Source organism: Achroia grisella, unplaced genomic scaffold (assembly GCF_030625045.1).
Source record: "Achroia grisella isolate CSIRO2021 unplaced genomic scaffold, CSIRO_AGI_Agris_v1 utg478, whole genome shotgun sequence".
NCBI classification, from domain to species: domain Eukaryota; kingdom Metazoa; phylum Arthropoda; class Insecta; order Lepidoptera; family Pyralidae; genus Achroia; species Achroia grisella.
This window is the reverse complement of record NW_026712882.1, coordinates 902,014-920,584: the sequence shown is the minus strand read 5'-3', so window position 1 is coordinate 920,584 and position 18,571 is coordinate 902,014. Positions and strand designations below refer to the sequence as shown.

The following is an 18,571-nucleotide window of genomic DNA, read 5'->3' as shown; positions in this document are numbered from 1 at the left end:
GCAAGCTATATTTCGATTGCAGGATGACACTATGCAATGAAATTACAGAATAATTAATGATATCGTGACGAACAGACGGCGGTTGTAGCTTACAATCTGATAGATAATATGCCATTTTAGAATAATTTTCCATACTAATAAATTACATTAAAAAAAATTGTCACTTCCTATTTGATACTTTGTCCTTATGATTCGAAATTTAATTGCACTATGCTTAATATTTCTATGAATTTTAATTGGATAAATTATAATGATATGAAATTTATTTAACCCAATTTATTTTATTATATTATTTATTTAGAAATCTTCAGAAACAAATATAACTGCAAACTACACAAAGATAAAATAAATTATATAAAGACAGAGATTTTTTTCTGTAATGACAAATAATCTGACGGCCTACCTGATGGTAACGTAACTGATGCCTATATACATGAACAGCATTACCAGCATTACGGACATCACGACCATGGTTTCACTTTTAGAGGACGTCCTTGAAAAGATTGGAAGATGTCCTTTAATTTCACTGTTCTATATCACCCTTTAACTGAAACAATTTCCAAAGCAAGCTGCTTGGCGGCTGAAATAGGTAGATAGAGACATTCACACAGACGACTTTTTACAATGTCTATATAAGTTTTTTTTTCTTCGTACGGTGAATGAGGAAGTAAGAATAAAATGCTATAAATTAGATTCTTCTTATAATCCAACTGAGCATATTAAATTGCTATTTGCACAATACCAATCACCAGCAGATTTGTTAGTAAATACATTTCCTCAAGACTATCTGAATGTTTATTTGACGTTATTTGTTACTGAACCACGCACAAAATATACATTTAGTACGGAAATAGCATACGATATCCTGAATTGAAATTAGTTATATGTATTCTTTATAAATTTAGACTCTTTGTTTAAAAGGGAAGAGAGACATTTGTCATCGTCCCGTAATACGGAATATACTCAGGAATTCCTGAGAAAGTAGAAAATACTTTGAAACCGTAATTACGTTTTCAAAGTATTTTCTACTTTCTTTCTATTATTGAAAACGTTTAGTTCAGTGACGTGTTTTCAGTATATACATATATAGCGCAATTACAATGTATATATATACATTGCATTGGGCCATTAGTCCTGGTGATCTTTTTTTTTCACTTATGGAAAATTGTCCGAATCTACTTGAATGCGGTTCCCCCTGGAAACTATCTTAATAAATTACTAGTGAACTTGTCACGATGGGCTAACCATATATTCATGGACCTTATGTTCATCTTATCGTCCTTCACTAGTGCTCCGCTTGCCTAAATCGGGTTCACCATTTATCCATTCATCCATGAATTTGTTGAAAAAAATTTCTATTCATTGTTGAAAAAAATTTATACACACATACCTACACAATGATCGCCAATAAATCCATGCAACGCAAATGATATGATATTCCAAGAATGAATTATAGGGAATTTCCTAAATTGCAGATAAATCTGTATAAATTTGCCACGCCGAGGCTATAATATATCCCATTGCTGGTTTCAATGTTTTTGAAGGCAATCTAAAGTGTACATAATCTTTACTGTGATAAAAGTTGATTCCTTTTATCGTGTTGAGATACGCGTATCGACCTATTCGTAATGCCGGCTCTTAATTTTATGACACTTTATTACAATTTATGAAATTGTTTTATGTAATGTGTTTAATACTACTGTTTGATAAGGTATATGTAATTTTAGATTCGTCATATAGATAATGAAATAATTATTTTTAAATTATTTACATAGAAGACAGAGTTAAATTATGTAATTGGTGTATATATTTATTTTTAAATTTTCGTAGTCATTACACATTATTAATATATGTAATCAGGTCTCAATACGAATATTTTTATGGTAACAAGTATTAGTGTAACTTCGTCGAAATGTCAAAATAGTACAATATCTTATTTAATGAAAAAATATTCGTGCTAAGACTCGATTATATATATTAATGATCATATAAATTATTGCGTTCAATATAATTTTAAACTTCTACTTTTCTTTTACCATTTAATACCAATCTTATCAGAATGGCAGGTATAATGTAGCTGATTCTTTAAATCGATCCAGTATATACATATTTCTTATCTATTATAAATGTAAATAACCAAATCTTTCCACTTTATTACTTTATTTAGTTGAGGTTACTGATGGCCCATATTATAAATACCTTAAAAATGAACGTATATATATATATATAAAAAAATTATATTTTGTTATTATATATATATATATAATAACAAAATATAATTTTTTTTTCAGAATTTATCTAATAACACTAATATTATATATTTTTTAATAATATTAGTGTTATTAGATAAATTCTGCCATTTACGGGAACATATGATAGTTTTTCTTCAAATAAAAACTAGCTGATTCGCGCAACCCATTTTTGCAACATTTTTTATTAAATCGTGCTACGACGAATAGGGATGAACACTATTCATCTCTATAATATAGTATATAGCCTTCCTCGATAAACGGACTATTCAATACTAAAAAATATCGAAATAGGATTAGTAATGTAGGAGATTAACCCGAATCTAAACCTATAAACATTACCTCTTTATAAAATTGGTATAGATATGCATACCTTAAAATCTTTTTGTACACAGATCTTCTAGTTTGCTACATACTTATATAAACTACGTCTAAAGTTACTAAACATAATGGAGTGCTATTATATAAGAAACTACGAGTATCAAAAACAGTTCAAGTTGAGCGAGTTTCAATGGCCCTTGCCGTCTGGATCACATAATTCAGGCAACTTACCGGCCTTATAGTTGAACAGATTTGCCTTATGATGGCTACAAATCAAGGGTCTTCCAGAGAGATGAGCATTGTGAAGATACACGTCAAAGGTATGGCTTTTTATAAAGTCGGTCATGCCAAACTCGTTTTGTATTAAGAGTTTTAGGTAATGGAGAGCGTCGTAATTTAGTGGTTTGCTACCCCGATTCACAATTCTAACGTTATGAGTTCGATATTGATCGTGTGAACTAAAAACTATGTGTGAATTTAAATAGCTGACTGAATCTCCAGACATAGAAACACCGATAATCATACCTTAATGACGCAAACAAACAAAACCGAAATTTCCTACTACAAAAGTTATTTTGGTTATCTCAAAATATAGGTACGTAACGTAAGATAAAGTGTCAATTATAAATTCTTATATAAACTAAGAAGTTTACAAATAGAAAATATATAAAAAAGCTATTCTTTAAGTTAGCAACACAGCATTTGTAAAAGAGAACGAGGAAGAACGAAGAAGGGCTACTTTTTGTCCTAATCATAGTCACGCGGACGTGGTTCCGTGTGGATACAAGCAATCAATATTAAAATTTATGTCTGTTTATATGCAAAGCATACTTTCAATCTCTCTCACATATATATAAGAAAAAATCTGAATGTGGGAACATTCAGATTTTTCTTATATTGTATACTTCATCATTGTCATTCAATGACAGACTACAAACATGTTTTTTGCGAACTCCGATCTAAATAAATCGACACCAGCCTGTACTACACTTATGAATAGCATATACGTGCGGTGAATTCATTATAATAGTCTCTTGAACTATTTTCTTCTATTTAAATCTAGATTATCACGCGGCGTTGCCTTCGAGAGTTATAGCCAAATTACTCATTTATTATGTATACCTCTATAGGGGAATTAATTTTGAAAATCAGTTATGTATTCCTTGAGTAACTTCATTATAAACATCATCATTATCCTATTTCTCTATTTTGGGTTAGCCCTTCTTATATTTTGATGCTACTCGGGACAGTTTGTGTTGTATACTGTACTGGCTAATTAAAATGTATTTATTATCCTAAATTTGTATTTAAATTTATTGTTCTTTTATTATTCATTTTTGTTTATACTTTAATGTCTTTACAATCTTCATAATATATATATCCGTATTCCTAGACTTTTTCTTCTTACCCGTAACGATATAAAAATAAACTACAACAGTTTTGCGTCATTTTAGGTGTTAAACCCAATGTCAAAAGTTCCTTCTGGATGGTCGGAGCCAAGGTCACTGGACGTCCACTGTTCTGCCTTCTACGTCATTGTAGATCTTCTACGTCATCACTTTTCTGGTCGCATAGTATTCATTCCGGCGAATCACATATTCATACTAACACAAATGACTTTCTCGTATTGTCTGTTATATTACGAGTACTTTAAGTGAATTCATTATAAACAAAAATAAAAATCGTAGCCTTTCGGCATGACATTTCATTTCATTCACTTCTTCATTTTATAATCTCCAATATATTTATTTATTTATTCTTTATTGTACAATAAACTTGTTCAAAAGGTTAGCTTAATGCCGTATGGCATTATCCACCAGCTAACCTTTAGGTATAAAAGAAAGCGTTGTGGGGTAGTTCTGGCGAAAAACGTGTAACCGGTATTCCTATCTTAAAAAAAATTTTTTTTAAATAATTTATATTTTAATTTTTATATTTTTAATTTATATTTAAATACAAATAAAATGAATATTATATATGTAGATATTATACATATAATTCAAATTTTATAATTCACCCTAAGGTTATAAATGCACATGTGTGTGTACCTGTCTGTCTGTCCATCTGTCCATCTTTTCACGACTGTACGCATAATCGGATCTTAATGAAATTTAATTTGAAGATAGATCATATTATGAGGATGAACATTGGTTATCTTATATCTAAAAATAGCAGACCAAGTTGGAAGTAAAAATTGGTACTTAATATGATCGAATCAACGTACTCTAAGGTAATAAGGTCTATAATTAAGTAGTCTATAAAAATTTATTCCTAATAAGTGACGTCATTCATGGAAAGAAATATGTTCAATAAGTCACGGAGGCCAATCATTGTAAAAGATTTTAGCAGAGACTTTGTTATTTAAATTATAATGCCATAGATAATGAATGAATATTCTTTAAGGGTCCAGGTATTAGTTATCTGTAGGCATAACAATAACGATCCGTCTGGCATTGGGGTTTGTTCGAAATTTAAATGCCCAAACAAATGTATTTGAACTTCGAACCGTACTTAGTGAAGTTTGTTTGGAGAAGTTTATAAGAAAATTCTTCAAGTTTTCGTGATTTGTCTGACACCCAGGGCGTAAACAAAAAGTGGCGAAAGCGGCTGTTTTGATTATGAAATAGGTATTTTCTTCATTATTTAATATTAAATTCTGGATTATATTGACGTCGAGCAAATGTAGCGTTAAATTCTTTCATAACAATGACAGTTTCGTTGAAATTATCTGCATTTAATAAATTTGGGATTTAGTTGAGAGCGTTGTATTTCGATACCAATATTGTGAAGAGGGACGATTTGTATTTTTGTTTGTTTGCAACAAATAAACACAAAAACTACTAGACTTATTTCATAAATCCTTTGACCATTAGAATCCTATATTATGTTGTATAACATAGGCTATAATTATTTATAGTTACTCTATGTTTATTCTAAAATAGTTAAGAAATATGTAAATACCTATTCCCTGAATATATCGTAAGCGTAAGTATATTGCTGAAATGATAAAAACTTAAAGAAATACCCTACACCAACCCGCCAGGCCACCATAACAATAGAAAACAAACTTCTTGTCTGATTAAGATTCATTATAAATACAATGACCAACAAATTCCAAATGTCTGAGATAATTAGTGCGGTTTCAGAGGAGCTTCCTCCCGCGTACACTTAGATTCTGGAATGAACTTCCTGCTGAGGTTTTCCCACGAGACTACAGCATGGGGTTTTTCAAGAAGGGTATATTAAGGTTTCTTAAGGGTCGGCAACGCGCACGTGATACCCCATATTTCGAGCGTTCATAGGCTACGGTAACCATTTACCATCAGATGGGCCGTATGCTTGATTACCACCATCGTCGTAATAAAAAAAAATTAGATAAAAGTACAATATTTATTTGGTTGTTTAATAGTTCAAAATGAAGTGATTCTAAGTTCGGTTTTATTATTTTGTGTATAAAGAAGTTTAGAGTAAAAAGGGTTAGAAACTTGATATTTCAAATATATATTATGTTTCGTAGGCATCAACTAGGAAAGGATTTTCTCGAATGACCGTGGGTATGGGAGATGAAGGGTTTTATACATACATAGCAGCGGTTTCTAGCATATAATATAATGTATTTGTATGAAGGTGTTTTTATTAAGGTAAAGTTTGTATACAGATAAACCATGAATCAAATAAATATGTATTATAAAAAGATTAATTTTTGTTATGTATTTCCTAGGCGAGTATATATATGCTAGCACTCGCACATCTCTATTTGTCTGAATATTTTTTATTTGAGAAAGGACACAATAACCCTTTGTGTATTAAAATACTGCTGCTGACATGAGGCTTTGGTTAGTCCATTCTTGAATTAACCGATCATGTTTATTAGGCTTGTTATTACTAGACTAGTTGCCAAACAAGCATGCACTTAGTCCATGTCCACGCTACCATGTGTGCCACAGGTCAAATAGGTCGGTAACTTTATTTATTTATGATACATAAGTAACCATTAGACAGTTCGATAAAAATTACCTAACAACTGGCGATGCAGTGTCACAGGTATGTGCGCTGTGTACGTACAGATTCATACTCCATGTAGTACATTCGCCACAGGGTATATAATAGACAGTTTAGAGTAGCTGTGCACTCAGATTTCCATTTTGAGAAAAAAATATCTACAATATTTTTACTCAAATTGGAAATTTTGGCTGCACACTACTGTGTACTATGCATGCATGCATTATACACATGCATCTGCTACAGTGTTACCCACATACCACGTCAGTGGCCAGTCACATCCGTGCACTTTGATTTCTATTATAAGAAAAATGCACATAATAATAATATGATTTGTCACAGATAAATGCACTGTAAATACACTCGTCTCTCCATACTGTGTTTGCCACAGGCTAAATTAGTCGTTTGTTGAAAGTGGGCGCGCATTTGATTTCCAATCTGAGAAAAATATTGAACTGCAAGTTCCGTAATGGAATTCAGTTATATGGTAGTACGTTCAATATCATATTAAGCTCAGTCCTAGCCGCTGGCGAGAATCGAGTAGCAAATAAGAGTTATCCATATAGTTTCTGAAGCGTGTTATTAAATTACATGATCCTTGATCCGAAAACTTATGGAACGAGTAAATATGGTATTTTGTTATACGTCACGAACTTTGTTGATATTAACAGTACAATAATTAAGAAATTCGATTATCATTTTAATTGGACGGGCGATCTATCTGATTTAATACTGTGTTAATATGACTCTTAACACGAGCATTATTTATCAGTATGGTTATCAGTTTTTATTATTAGTAATTTGCTATTCTAATCATGTATCTATGAAAGTATACCACAGTGCACATATAGTACGCAATGTCATTAAAATTTCAGTTTCAAAAACGTATTTCTCTAGTGAAGTAGCGAGAGGAAATGGGAAAAGCTCGGCTATCCCACGGGTCATAGGTTAGCAGGATGCTGTAAAGATAAAAGTTTTTTCTCAAAAGATTCCTAAATTCTAAAACTACACGTATTTAATTTTTAGTAGTCGTAATCGTGTTTTGCGTTGACGTCAATGGGAAATGCATACTAGATTATATTTTCATAGCGTATTTACCTTGAAAAATTAACAATACCGTAGTATTTACTAACTTATAAATGTACAAAGTTGCTATTTTAGAATAGGAAATAAATATATTCATTAGGTGTATTAATTCGTTGATATTTTTTTATTTTATTTACTCGTGACTTCGTCTGTATAAAACTTCTATTACCAATTTTACGCCCTACTACATTATTTTGAGATAAAATATGTATGACTATGTATGTCTTCATACAATCTATCTTTATACCAAATTTTATTAAAATGCATTCAGTTGTTTATACTGGTGCAGGTTAGCGCAGGCGGGTGCACTATTTCATAATCATCTACCGTAATAAAATGCGCATCATTTACAAGAAAGAGTAGGTTTTAATCTGCTTCACATAAGAATTATTATTTTGTTTTCGCATAAAGAAATAAACATATACGTACTATTTGATGATCTCGCTGGTCTAGTGGTTCAGCACCCCGCCTGACTTCTGATGGTCGTAGTTTCGATTCTTTATACGGTACAAACTTGTATTCATTACTATAAGATATAATCATAATGATCTATGTACTTGAAACAGTCTAGTCTAGTTCCCATAAAACAAGATCTGGTTAGCTTTGTACTATATGGCGCTGTGTGAATTGACCTGAGATATTATTTATTATTTTATTATTATTATAGATTTATCTGTATTCAGATTATATTGTCAACTGTCAACGTTGTGGTAAATATAATGCTTAACATGCCCAAACATTGTTGAGCATATTTGAATCCAACTTGGCAGGGGTGAGCTTACTGTCTTCCCCCGGATTAATTTTGTTATATATAACAAAATACTTTACTGCAAAATTATTATTTGTTCGCTAAATTTTATAAAAACATAAATATTGACTAATTATAGCAAGAAAATTTAAAAAATTTATAAAAAGAATAACTTTAATTTAAGAATTCTATTATTATCGATTAATATTAATTTAATTACTGATATACAAAATTATTAGAAATTATAAAAAAATATTACATTTAATTAAAATGAAAGCAGAAATAGTTCTTCTTCTGATGTTGTTTCTTCTTTAGTTTCATACCAAATATAATATAATAAGGAACTATTCTGCAATATATTTAGAACTCCAATTCGAAAGTACCATATAAAAGGAAGATAACGGTTTGGCGTGAACAAAATCGTGGTAAACAGTTAGAAGTGTCAGCTGCAAATAAAAAGCCAATAACATGTTTTCACTGACTGAGAAAAGTAATAAAAAGTCGTGGCAAGCGTAACAAAAAGAAAATGACAAATTAGTCAAGTAAACAAAGAACACTACAAACAAAAGTACTATAAAAAAACAATAATAAACTTTGTATTTAGTATTTGTAAGGACACAATTTTACCATACTACTATTAGACAACGTCTTTGAAAGCCAAATACAGAAAATATCGCTATTCTTTACTAGTACTCGTATTTGTTAAGTATAGTTATTAGTAATTTGTAACCTAATATAAACAAAGGATAAAAATTATTTACCTTGTCCCTTAGATGAGGTAAATAATGTTTATGTGAACAAAGTCTTAAATTGACTTCATGAATGGATGCAACGAGTCTAATCCAGTGTTTTTCTAAACTAAACCCTAAAACTAACTTCGCATTATTTCCTTTCACATGTAACCAATTTGGGGCACATCGATTGGATAGCTTCAACGTCAAATGTCAATATAGACAGGAACAAGTCTTTGGTTTACATCTTACATGTTTTTAATATATTACTATACTATACAAATGTTGTAGTAATCACACAGAACATATTAACGAGGAGGCATGTGATAATTAACATCGAACCCGCTATGCGAGTGCATAGCGGGTTAAACAAAATATGAGTATATTTTGTTTAATCAAATAATATTGTTAGCACCACGAATTTTAAGTGAATTCAATTGAATAAGAATTCAATATGATACATATGTTAAATATGGCAGTTGACTTAAAACATATTTATAATAATATAAACAAAATGTAAATAAGTTTGAATAAAGATTATTATTATTTTATTACATAATATTTGATCTACGTCTTACTCGATATTTGCATTATTACTAGTATTTCACTTTTTAATTTTCAGTTTACATAAACTTATTCTAACATACCAAATTTACATTCAATCATTCTTATAGTTGCTTTGTTGTGTCATAATGTAGGTAAGTATATTCCATTTGTTGGATTTTCGTTGCATGGAAGCTTTTGCCAGTCAAAGTACTGATGTCCTTTGAGGTAAGAGTTTCCTGCATAATGTTATCTGACATCACAGAGAGATATTTCCGTGCAGACAGCTAAAGGATTCGTGCATTATCTTAGTTGAAACTGTATTTAGCCCTGGATGTATTTACTTTGCCTTTGATAAAAGGTGAAACTTTATCACTATAAAGTTTCACCTTTTATCTTACGAAGTAAAAGAAATGAAGTCTTTATAATGTACCTAATATTTGCTCTTTTTTGTTATATACTTGCATTATACTTTTTATTATAATTGGGTTATAACCTAATTAGGTTGTCAAAATATTTACATACGTATATTTTGTTAAGAAATCACATTTAAATCAACGACGTGATCTGAAATCTTATTGTGTGGTATGGCATTTTGTGTAAATAAGTTGACCGTACTATTCGTTGATCGGTAGGGTCAATTTAAAAATCAAATATTTCGAAACAGACTGGGGTTCTGAAATATCTAATTTGTGTCCCTAAGATATAATGCATGTAAACGATTTAAAATATACCATTTTTAGATTATTCTCCCGTTTCTAAAATTTTCCACCTGCTGATAAAACTGTTGAAATAGATGTTATACCAAATACATTCATCTGTTTTCATATTGCATATGAAAACAATTGAATATTAGGTTACAACTGCAATGCTGCAGGTTCCGTATAATTCAATTAGTTTATAGATAAATGTTATGTAAATTGCCAAGCTTTTACCAAGATTCAGCTTTAATAACAGGGGACTCCATTGCACTTCGAACCGATTGGAATTTAAATTTGCAATTCAAATAGCTTTCATAGTTGAACAGGAACGAAACTGTAATGGTGTTCGAACTGTAATAATTTAACTGCTACATCAAGTCTATATGAAGCCTGAAAACTAAATCGACGTAATGATTTAAAATAGAATTAAACAGCGATAGGATGGATTCAAAAATACCCAGTGAAATGTGAGCACGAAGGATATCACATTTTTCTAGATATCAAATTTTAACAATGACGTTGACAGTCAATAAAGCTTCTAACTACCACATCCGTAATAACAGATTTGACGGTGCCTCTTGTATTTTTTTCCAATTATTACTTTAAACTTTTGCTATTGATAGCTTCGTTGGTCTAGCAGTTTAGCACATCACATTACTTCCAATGGTATAAACATTTGTTTTTCGAAGTAAGATTGCTTGTATCAGTCTGGGTGTTTTCTATGTAAAATAAGTTACCTATGTATTTAAGTATTTATGAGTTATCTAGAACTCATAACACTAGCTTGGGATTACAAGACGATGTGCAAATTCTTCTGGCTTATTATGATTTAAGCAAAAGGTTATTTATAAAATTGTAGACTAAAATCGTTTGACTTTTTGCTGTTTATTATTAAGGATTATTCAAGTTGCTTCTTCTAAGAACACTTTTAAAGCACTTAGTTATAATATAAAAGGCACTTGTTTCATAGAATTTAGTCCTCCAATTAATTGTCGTGAATTTGAAGTATATAATTGTTATAACTGAGAATTAATTAATTTTCTCAATCCCGGGTGCTCGTCGGTTAAAATAATGCTTTAGAAACTTCCCAGTTCAAAATGAAGTTCACCGTTATTATCATTTGTGGATTCAATTTGAAATAATAGCGTCTGTGATTTTCTCTGAACACTGGATGTATTTTTCTTATTGTTTTACGAAAATTATAAAAATTGTAACTGTAAAAGTACAGATAAAAAATAATTATAATTAGTTTTACCTAAAATAATCAGAAATAATAGTTAAAAATATATCTTTACATAGTATAAATTAAGAACGCCGCCACGGTCTGTGTGTTTATATTTTTTATTATACACAAAGGATTTTAATGCAGTTTTCAGCAATAGATAGTAATTCAAGAGATAGATGAAGCATACGTTATTACAGTATCATTAAAAGAAAATATTTAAAGTAAAAACAAAACGAAAGATAATCGAAACGAGCTAACAATGGTCCAAGGTTTTTACATTTTAATTAATGTTACGGTATGTTTTTGTTTATTGTATTCATACATTGTCCACTCTACCCTAATATGCATACAAACCGTCATGTTTGTTAGTATTTATATATGAACGTGCTCAGTATTTATGGTAAGTTGTGTCTGCCTGATTGTAAAAAATGATAATGGTTATGTATTTTTGACAAGTAGCATTGCTGTAATAAATTGTTTTAAGATAGTAGGCACGATAACAAGAAGGAAGAATTAGTGAAACACTATTGGTTTCAATATTATTGCAATTGATTAAAATTGAAGTTTAAAATTATTTATTAACATACGATCTTTTGGACGTGTTTTTTTATGATTATCCCTACCATCTTATTAGACTAGCTATTTTATTTGGGAATAATTATTTCTTTAGTAATTACATTCATTAATATACGTTGTATTAAGGAGATGTTTTCATTATCTGTAATAAATAATACATGGAGAGAGATATTTAATGGAGAGAGAACAAATTTTAGTATAAGCTATGTAAAAATTATTGTGATGCATTGATTTTTAAAATTCGTTCTCTTTTTCCAGGGAATTGTATGCCAGAGTGAAATAGGTATGCTAATAGTAATACATAACTCATAGAGTTATGAATACCTAGGCAAAAACCTCGGATGAAAATAAATAATTTATTATTTAAAATTATTTACTTATCTTTCGTTAATATTATTACTGACTTTTGATGTATAGTTGATAATTGTTTCTGTATAATATACTCTTCTTACAAATATACATTAGTACTTTGTAAGTTATGTTTCGGACTGAAGAGATTGCTATAATTTCGTAGTACAGAGATTCAATATAGTACACAGACCTAAACATTGTAACTACTAAGTAGTCAGCGCGAGAAACGTCTATCACACCGAATTTTGCAGCAAACAGTTTACTTTGCACGCTATGTTCCGACTGAAAAGTGAGATATTGCAGTAGATTTCATGGAACAGGAGCTTAACAACTTAGTCCCCAGGAATGACAACGCTTGAGTGTTTCCATGGCATTCACTATATAACTTCATACCTATGTACATTTTCCTTCAGGCAAGCAGTTAGGATATTTGGTATTACTATATTAAAAACAACAATAATGTGTATAACAATAAAAAATGCATATAAACATACTTTTAATAACATGTTGCATCGAGAATTGATATGAATTATGATTAGTACTATATCTTGAGTTGATAAGTATAGCTATCTGAGATTCTCATATATAGGTATGAAGGGCAACTGATAAACAATGATGGAGAATATGTTACTGAAAAGATAAAGGAGAAACATCTTGATACTATTAATGAAACCATTTTAGAACAATGCAGGTTCAGAAATCTGTGTTCCATAAATAAATTTATAGCGTCATTTAGTCCCAAACTTTGTAAAGGTTTTGTTATAGATACCTACTAAAGAAAATAATGGAAACAGTTTATTAACAAATAATTTTCAGCTAATAAGTTTTTATAAAAATAAAGAAATATAGTTTTACTTTCATTCCTACAATATAAGTAATTAGAAGGATTTTCAACTGTCTAGAAATTTATAAAAATGACTAGAAAAGACTATAGTCTTTTAATTTTTAATATAAATTTCTATTTTTCTTTCCTTTTTCTCTTATATACATATATATAAGAGAAAAAGGGTTTCTATGTAATATACTTTAGTATTGAGCAAGTTCGAATATTATGGATTCGCTTCACTTTGTTTCTTAATTATAAATTCACATCAAACACAATATTCATTCAACGAACATAAACTTACATGCGAAGTCGTAAACAGGACGTAAAATTAAGTAATGTATCAATTTACATTGTAACTTTATCAGCGAGTATTTAGTTATAACAAAATGTAGCTCATTTGCATCCCTGTAAGAATATTATCTGTTTTGTATATTGAAGGTAGCTGAAAAGCAGCGTGTTACGATTGGACGGTGAGAGAGAGAGAGAAGAACTTCTTGGAATTCTATGGAGACACCTTGCGGTATAGAGTCTATCATGTCACAGAGGGGGAAACTCTAATCAGTTCCTGGGACATGAGACCTGGGTGTAGGTTAACGGCCCCTTGACGATGACTTCTCTCCCTGTCCAGCCAAGTTTGTAGGATATGTCTGATGAATGTTCTAGTATATATACTAGAAAATTCATCAGACATATCTTATTGCTGTTCTAAGCCAGCTAAGATCTTCAAAAATATTGTAGAGGGATTTCGCTGGTATACCTCTCGCTTCCACTTTGATAGTGTATAAATTAACGTAATTAATGATGGTAACTTAGGTAATTAAATTATAGGATACGATAAATAATATGTTAATCTTCCAGACTGACAACGCATGAGGGGAGCACAGTCGTCACATGAACACTTAATATCCGTAGCATTCTCAATGTGTATAGGCAATACGGATGATTGCGATTTACCACTATTTGGGCTATGATCTTGCTTACCATTCCATTTAAAAATAAAGAAGAGAAATCTATTTTATGATATTATTGATAGGGTTTTAGATTGACTTCTATTTTTAATAAATAAATATACCACTAACTATATGGTGTTGAAAATGGAAGTCATTCAAAAACCACTTCGCTAAATCATTTCGCGGGTGTGTTTTTATGCAAATTGTATGTCGTATATAAATCATACATACGTATCGACGTTTGCCATGATACTATTTGCGGATCCATTATGTTGCCGCGCAGTTGGGCGACGGCGCGGCGGGCCTGTATTTGTAGCCCATTGATGTTGACATTGATTTCATGACTTCTAATTGGGTTGTCGATAGGCGGTGTAATTGGTTGTACCTATTCGATTCAGTGATCCGCTTCTAGAAGTAATATTTTAGTTTTCTACCGAACTATACCACATTGACGCCCTCGGTGGCCTAGTGGTTTAGCACACCGCCTTATTTCTGATGGTCATGGGTTCGATTCCACGTACGGCACAAACATATGTATTCAGGAGTATGATTGTTTGTATAGGTCTGCGTGTTTTCTATGTATAATATGTATATATTTATGAAATATGAATGTATATGTATCAATTATCTAGTAGCCATAATACAAGCTTTAGCTAGCTTAACTTGGATCTAGATGGCACTGTGTGAATAGAAACTATAATAATTAGAGAGAATACTAGACATAGAAATATCTTAAACTAATATGTATGACTAGTTGATCCGCGTAACTTTTTATTCTTTATATTTTCCCTGTTTTTACATTATTCATTACTGGCTCCCAATGGTTGTAATGAAATTATTTAAAAAAATATTAAAAAGTAATTATCTTAACAGTCATGCAAATTACAAGAAAGTATTATTTTTTTAAATATTCTTGAGCACTGTAAAAGTTATTAAATAACAGCCAATTTTTGAGTTTACGTTCAAATAATATATAAGACGTCAGTTATTTTTTCAAAGAGATTCTATTTTTTGGAGGATTATTTTAGACAAATGTCTTTATTTCCTTTATAGAAATTTAATAGACACATGTGGTGTGCGTGTAGTATATAAATTGTCCTTAGTTTTCGAATAATACACAACACTGTGATAATTTTTTTCAGCAGTCAGGATGTGCTGTGTTATCGTATGTATTCATATTATACATATATTATATAGTATGTATGTGTTAAGCCATATATTCATATTATATAGCCTATAGCCTTAATGGTTTATGCAACATTAAAATTATCGTTTTTTTTGCATCAATTATTACCACCTATACCACTGTTTTGTGTTGACAGGAAGAGATTTCTTCTAGGGATAAGTACCTATGCTCATATTGTCCCTTAATTACATTATTAATGTATTATATATAAACTAACTATTCGGTCCAGCTACACCCGGGTGTACATGTATACATATAAAAATTCCTCTCGAATCACTCTATCTATTAAAAAACAGATTCAAAATCCGTTGCATAGTTATAAAGATTTAAGCATACATAGGGATAGACAACGAATAGATACGATAGATAGCGACTTTATTTTATACTAGCTGTACCCGCGTCTTCGTCCGCGTGGTTTTTAACTTAATCCAGCCATTTCAAAGATTAGCCGGAACAAACAGACCGACAGACAGACAAAAATTGTAAAAAATGTTGTTTTGGTGTATGTACCGTACCGTATTTATATTAATATGCATGTCGTAAAAAACGGTTATTTCAATATTACAATCAGGCACTCCAATTTTATTTATATGTATAGACTATGTAATGATGATATTCAATTCGAACTAGTATTTCCCGAGATAGTACGTTTGCATTTACAATATATAAATTATCAATAACTACCACAAACCTTTAGATTTGTCAATAAATCGCAGTAGTAAATCACTGTGCCGCTCTTATAACGTATAATTTAATGTATATAGAATTAGCTCATGATATTACAGTTACGTAGGAGTAGGTCAAAGTAATAATCCTAGTTGTTTAGTGAGGGTTGGCTTCCAAATCTCTTGGTTTTATTTAATAGTCATCTAACTTCATTAGGGTTGGACAGTAATGATGTATAATTTTAATAATAATAATATATAGTTATATAATATATATTGTATAACATATAATTAACGTTATATTGTTTTGTACTCTTTAAGACTAAGATTCTATAGTCTTAAAGAGTCTAATATGCATGAAATTGAATTACTGATTCAATAAAGATAAATGGAAAATCTAAAATAATGTTTAAAACTATTATACAATACTATTCATTGAGTATAAATCACGTAGCCACATGATATTATATACTATTTGTATTTTTGAGCAAAAAATATTATTTACTTTTGCTTTTTGCCGAAAATTGTTTCATTTTTATGACTATTCTACTACTTCTTGTAGGATTTTTGGCTTGGTAAATTGAATATAGATAGAGAACTTTGTTTACAAATTTTAGTTACAATAACTATACAATAAAGAAGTTCGTATCAAATTCCGAATTTAAGGAAACAAAATTCCCATTTCTTTTAAAATATATCGCCAACTCTAGAATTCTCTAGAGAGTGGGTACGGAGAATAAATGCTTTAACATTTAGCTATGCGATGCTATGTTTGACATAAAACAAAATTTCAACCTTTCAAATATCGCTCCTTTTATTGAAATAGTCTAGTTATTAATTTTAGATGTTTGCAATCTCATTTAATTTGTTCCTGTTAGACTAGCTTCTTTGTGCTTTGTGCTTCGGAGAATATTAAACAAGCTGACGGTTCATCTGATGAATATACCTAGTAATTACCTATAGACTATATAAACATAGATATATATATTATAATAACACTACAAATACTATGTGGAGATACTCTTGTACCTTACTAAAATCTATTTATAGTTCACTAAATATTAGTTTATAACATTAGTATAAATATATATATATATATATTTTAATATTGTTATTATTTACATTAATAAACCATCAATAAATATAACAATTCACTTTTTAATATGGATCTAGCAGTTTCATTTAAAATTGGAATAATTATTATGTTTTTGATTTGGTTTTAATTATGATTAATTTATATTTATATAGATTATTATAAATTTTCACTGTATTATACTTGTTTTTATAAAGTTTTTTACAAACGAAATTGAAATTTATTTACAGCAAGTGAATAAAGGTGACATATTATGAAACACAAACATATTACACATATACTTTTGTAGAATACAACCATATAATCATACATTACTAGAAATTAATGTAAAATTATTCGTGCTCACATAAATAATTAATATGCATGTATGCAATACCATGTTCCATTTCTATCCATTCATATCCTCAGCTAATAATAAATTATGTTTATATGCTATTAATTACAGACCAATTAACGCTAATTCTACACAGATACTTATTTATACTGTAAGAGTTCACACCGCCCTTATAATAAATAAACCGTTATTGCATTAATTTTATAATGTTACCATAAAGGTTCTAAAAATAGGAAAGTATCATAATTTTATATAAAATTGTTTTATTAATTAAGTAAGGCTTAAACTTAAGGACAAAACCTTCAGAATTAATCTACGCAAACATTTGCTTGCAAACGTGCAGTGCTAAGAATATTAGTTGTACAGATTTACATAAAAATATTTGATCAATCTATGTCCCTAGTGGCGCATGCAATGTATTGTATTTAAAAAAAAAATCGTCTTACCAAAAATATTTGATATTAAAATAATCCTCGAAACTTTTCAGTCAGTATTAAATTTATGAAAAGAGTTCGGCACAAATAAAATGTTTTCACGATAAATAATAAATTAAAATAAATGAAAAGTTAATATTATTAAATAGAGAATATGTTCGAATTTTGAAAATTTAAAACTTTCCCGTGTTTACGCGCGTGACTGTCGTATAATCGGGCGTATTCGTGTTGACGCACCAATGTTCAGAATCAGACTGACTTTTCTCTATGTCCAGTATGCTGTAGATACGGTTAGTAAAATAATATCATATAATATGATGATATTGACATCATTTTACAAAAGATAGACATTTTTATGACACTCTTCACTTGCTTTATAATATAATGCTTTCTATTTTATCTTTATAATACCTACCTCTCTACCTATAGCGTTGATGTTTAATCTTTTAGTAGATTCACTAACGCGCCCCTTTTTGTTATTAAGTATTTGATTTTCGAAGATGTAACGAATATTAATTTATACATATTCAAAACATTGATTAAATTACTT

General features: G+C 29.9%; 1 protein-coding gene across 1 annotated transcript in view; it reads right to left on the bottom strand.

Annotated features, from left to right (window-relative positions):
* LOC131845607 (prolactin-releasing peptide receptor-like) overlaps positions 1-18,100 on the bottom strand; it is a 50,926-nt gene extending 32,826 nt beyond the window's left edge. The window contains exon 1 of the mRNA XM_059194684.1: positions 18,034-18,100. The gene's annotated coding sequence lies outside the window, so the exon portion shown is untranslated. The remainder of the gene's footprint in view (positions 1-18,033) is intronic.
* Positions 18,101-18,571: the final 471 nt, after the last annotated feature.